Below are 5,401 nucleotides of genomic sequence, written 5' to 3' on the forward strand. Positions count from 1 at the left end.
GAGGATTGGATAAGCAAATTATGGTACTTTTACATAATGGAATATTACTCAGCTGTGAAGAAAGATAAACTCAGGCTTTTATAGGTAAATGGTCACATCTAGAGACCATACTCATAAGTGAAATAAATCAAACATACATGTACAAGCACCACATTGTTTCACTAGTGTAAAACCTGAAAGAGTTAATTTAAACTAGGAGATATGATAGGCATTGTGAATTGATAGGAAAGCACTCAAAGGTAAAGGGCAACTGGGATGTGGGAAAAGAGAAGGGAAAGAAGGAGAAAGTGTGTATGTATGTATAGGCAGGAGAGTCAACATGGCCGTTCTACTGTCTTGTATTTCTTTGCTGAAAGAAACTGTCAATAAGTCATTGGTTGATCAGCATTGCATGTCTGTATCTGTTTTCATGAGAAACCACTTTGAAGATATCAATATGTAATACAACAAGCATTGTTAATTCCCTACCACTTCGTTTGTAACTCCGTACTGTCTGTACTGTTCCTTTGCTATTTTGTAAAATGTTGTCTGTCTGTCAATATTTTCCTCCTTTTAATTTTAAAATTAAAAAAAAGAGAAGGAAAAACTATGAGAAGTTTTTAAATTAAAAATTTATGACAGTTAGAGATACATTGCCTTTGATCCCCCTCAAGATTTTCAAAATACTCCCAGTCACATAGAACACACGTGTGTCATCACTCTTGACACTGTGTCTTTCACTGAAGTTTTTCTTTTCAATTTAAAGACACCACCTATTTCAGTCACCTCTATGCTCTTCTGATTCAGCCACTCTACTGGGTGTCATGTGATGTCTCACTGTGGCTGTGAGCTGTTCCTCTCTGGGGAGTTGCTATTCAGCTTCACATGCTGTGCTTGCCAACCTGAGTGCCTTTCCCTGGGAGTTGCCTACATAAATGCTTCCACTTGCTTTTTAATTGGATTATTGGGTTTTTCACTGTTGAGTTGTAGAAGAGACTTTTAACTGTGTGAGTTATGGTTTACTTCCTCATCTCTAGGATGCGTTCTGAAAATCCCCAGGGTTTAAGTAACTTAATATGTCACATGCCCGCAGACTGTCAGCAATGGGAAGATCAGTGGACAGATCTTCTCTGAGTTATACAGTTGGGCCACATCTTCTTGGACCATGTGGGGCCTCCAACTCTCTCACACTCATGTAGTCAGGGGATTTCGTCAACTGCTTATTCCATGTCCGCTGCTCTGGCTCCTTTGATTAGATTGATAAGTCCCGACCGGACTGGGATTCTGCAGACCGACTCTCAGGTTGGCTGCTCAGCGACGTGAAAACAACCTCTGCTTGGAGCTGAACTTACTTTTTTTTTTTGTCTTTTTGAGACAAGATCTCCCTGCAGTTCAAGCTGGCCTTGAGCTCACTTTGTAGCCCAAGCTGGTCTTGAACAATGATCCTCCTGCCTCTGCCTCCCAGGTGCTGGGATTACAAGTGTGCGCCACCACACCTGGCTGAATTTACTTCTGATGCAGGGATTTCCACATTCCAACCCTGTCTGTAGTGCAATGATGTGTGCTGCTAGAAACCCTCAGAAGCCTCCGACTGGCGATGCAGGGTACCTTGCCTCATCTGTCTTCCCTTGCTAGTGACACTGTATCATGCCCAGGTGAGGAATAAAGAAACGAGGTTCTGTGGGCTCACGCTTCTGTGGAGGGTTGAAGGGCCACAGCTAGAGATATTCTCCTTGCAGACAGAGCCCAAAGTGGGGTAAAGCAGCACATGGCAAGAAACAGAGACCTCCACAGAGACCCAGCAAAACGGGCTGTGATGCCAGATCCACTCTCAACACCCATTAACCACGGGTTACCTTGTGCTTAGTGGATCCATTCCTGACAGCAGAGCACTAATCACCTCTGAAAGGCCTCACCCAGCCTCCTTTCTTAACATTTTGCCATGGCAATTACAATTCAACATGAGTTTCAGAGGGTCAAAGTATAACCTACCACTGGGAAAATTCTAAGTTCTGCTAACAAATGAGACAGTAGAGACGGAGAGGTCTTCTTTCTTTAAATGATTCAGCAATTGTTTCCCACACCTCTCCTTGGAGTCTTTGACACTTAAAGCCCTCTTGAGACAACTCTTTAGCAAGGAGGCCCTTCCTTCCGTGAAATGATATCACTTGATATCCAGAATTGGAAATATTACATCCAAAATAGGCAGGGGAAAATAGTAATGATCAGAACAGTAATCAATGATTTGAAAACAATAAAGGAATTCAACTGAAAACTTCAAAGTGCTTCCTGGAGAAAAATTAAACTGATAATGCTCTAGTGAGTTGATGAGGGGGAGGAATTACCAGTATTAGGTAATTGGTGTCATAACAGAATTTATAGATATTAAAATGAAGACAAAAGAATAGTGTGTACAACTTTACTGCAATATGTAATAAATTGTACAAAATGATCAAATATTTAAAAATGTGACTACCACAGCTCACTCAAGAATAAGTATATTAAAGAGTTCTGACTCTACTAAAACACTCAGTTTGAAGTTCAAATTCTCACAAGGATACTCTAGTTTCAAATGACTTCACTGGTGAATCCTAGAAAATATTAGGGAATGAAATAATGAAAAGTCTATAAAATCTCTTTCAGTTCATTCTATGGGACAGGCATTACCATGATTTGGAAACAAGACAAAGAGATGACAAGCAAAGAAAACTTAAAATCCATGTCCTTCATGAACATAGATTTAAAATTCTGAAAGAATTGTACTACATTGAATCCAATAATGTTTAAATTGGATAGCACTTCATAAGTGAGTGGGATTTATCCTAGAAATTTAAGACTCATCGAACATTTTAAAATTATGTATGCACTATACTAGCAATCTGAAGGAAAATATGGTTATTTTAGTGTCAGGGAAATAGCATAGAACAAAATTAGATATCTGTTCCTGTTTAAAAACCATTAGCACACCTCAATTAGTATGGAACTCCTTCAACCTGCTGAAGACCGTGTATGAAAAACCGCCCGTTGTACCATATATGCTAATGAACAGCTATTTGCTGTAGTGTAGGTGCTATGGAACCCAAGTGGGTTCCATTAGGAGACCCCAGCAGAATGTACCCCAAGTCAGGCCTCAGGAGATCGCAGGTTTCTGGAGAAAGTTCAAAGAGGACAGAGAAGCCTTGGGAAAAGCTCCCTGCTGCCCAGAAAGCTGCCCGCATCCTGTGTTCCTCTGGACATCTTCAGGACACTTCCACTGGCCTTGGGCCTGAGGACTGTGCTAGCACACAGAGTAGGGACCTGGCAGGTCTCTGGTGCTTGCGGGAACTCGCTGTGGATGGGAGCCCTGCCCTTGTGCCCACTGACAGAGAACAAAGTCACTGTCCTGAGCTGGCTCCTCTCAGTGTCTGCCCCGGGCTGGAAGAGCAGGACACACAGTGGGGATTGAACCCAGGACCTTCTTACATCCTGAGCCCCACCCGGCTCCTTTTTTAAATTTTTGAGACGAATTCTCCCTACATTTCCCAGGCTGGGCTCCAAGTCACCATCCTCCTGCCTCACCCTCCCCTAGTGCTGGGCTACCAAGCATGCCACCCGCTGGTTCTGCTTTTTCAGAGTCCCTGTGATCTGCTGTCACTTTCACTTTCACAATTTAATTCTTACCAGAGTAGGGTTTGGAGTCCTCTGTTACAATAAGGACATCAGCACCTCCTCTGACCCGCAGGGGTCCCTGTGAACCAGAGAGAAAAGCCCTGGCTAAGAGGCTGGGACAGAAGAACAGGCCAGGCCTGGAAAGTCCCTGCCCCTGCTGCCAGAAATGTGCATGTGGCCTGGGCCACAAAAGCCCTGCGTCCCAGCCTGCCCTGCACAGCTGCCTGGGGTCCTGCTATAGATCCAGTGGGGTCCATGCTCCAGTGGGGTGGTGTGCTGTCTGAAGGTGAGAACTGGGTGTGGTGGGTTGGGTGGGAGTTGACCAGGTTCTGGCTGTGGGGAGGGAGCAGGGTGCATAGAGATCTGGTGCCACCCAGGTGGTGCCTGCAGCTGCAGCTCTGGAGCTGAAGGACTCAGCCTGGCTCCATGGGGCTGTCCTGGCCACCTGTGTGTGCCCACTGGCCAGGTTTTCCCTGCTTGAGCCCAGCCTGCCCTGCTGCAGCCCTGGGCTGGTTCCTCCTGTCTGTCCTGGTCCTGGTCCTGATCCAATCTCAGTCTTCTTCAACGCCCAGCATCCCTACACCTCCTGGCTTTCCTGCCACTCACCTGCAAAAAACTGAAGCCTTCTTTCTCCTGAACCCGCTTCCCCTGTGGGTCAGGGTTCCTGTCCCCACTGCCTGCAGCAGGGCCCAAGTTCCTGAGAGAGGCTGCAGCAGAGAGGGCGGCTTTGGACAGGAAGGAGGGAGGGAGGCAGCCTGGGGGGCCCTGAGATGAGGGAGATGGCGGGTAAGGGGGAGAGCCGCGGGCAGGGCGCAGGGTCCTTCAGAGTGGACAGAGCGTCCTCGGGTTCAGAGGCCTTGAGAACGCACAAGGATGAAGGGAGTTTCAAGGGGAACAGAGAAGGGGAGGTGTTCAGCCCTGAAGTAGAGCAATGGTGTGGGGGGGAGCTACTTTGATTTGCATGATGCAGAGGACAGGCAGGGGACAGACGGACCAGAGTGGCAGGAGCAGCAGGCCTCTGAGGAGGAGCCTCCTGTGTAGACAGGACCCTGGGTCTGAGTGGGAGGTGCAGAGATTGCCGGAGGAACTCAGGCGGGGCCTTGGGAGTGGGTGGGGGAAGAGCGCTGCAGGGAAGGCCCAGGGAGGGCCCTCAGGTGAGCTGGGACCAGGGAGGGGAGCACCCCAGTTTCTGAGGGAAACCTCAATTCCTTAGGAAAAGTGAAAGCACACACAGGAGAAACAACAGTGTTCTCTCCCAGAGTCCAGGGTTTGGGTCACATGATTTCCGGAGCAGGGCAGGATGGGGAGGAAATCTGAACTGCAAGGGGGCTGTGAGGAGACAGCAGCGGTCAGGCTGCCCACCCTCAGGGACACAGGCTGCAGGGCACTAGAGAAGACAGTGCCCTGGTGTCCTCAGCTGGCTGGAGTCCTGAGCTGTTCCTCAGCAGAAGGCTCTGGTCTCACAGCAGACTTTTCATTTATTTATTTAGTTTGTTTTTATTTTTAAAAGAAAAGAACAAAAAAAAAAAACAAAAAGAAAAACAAAAACAAAACAACCCATAAACTATAAAAACAATACAGAATTTCAAAACAAATGGTAGGATATCAGCAATCTTTGCTGCATTACTTATTGTTATCTTTAAAGTAGTTGCTCTGATTACCAGATATAGCTATGCAAGGTAGATCAAAGCATTAAACATTAACTGTTCCTTTCAATAAACCAATAGCAACTAGTAGTAAAATTATCTTAATTATCGTGTGTGTATATATATAT

General features: G+C 46.2%; 1 pseudogene; it reads left to right on the forward strand.

Moving 5' to 3' along the window:
• Positions 1-3,651: 3,651 nt before the first annotated feature.
• Positions 3,652-5,401, forward strand: part of LOC102022177 — a 9,784-nt pseudogene continuing 8,034 nt past the window's right edge.

Source organism: Chinchilla lanigera, unplaced genomic scaffold (assembly GCF_000276665.1).
Source record: "Chinchilla lanigera isolate Chin_1 unplaced genomic scaffold, ChiLan1.0 scaffold00064, whole genome shotgun sequence".
Lineage (NCBI taxonomy): Eukaryota > Metazoa > Chordata > Mammalia > Rodentia > Chinchillidae > Chinchilla > Chinchilla lanigera.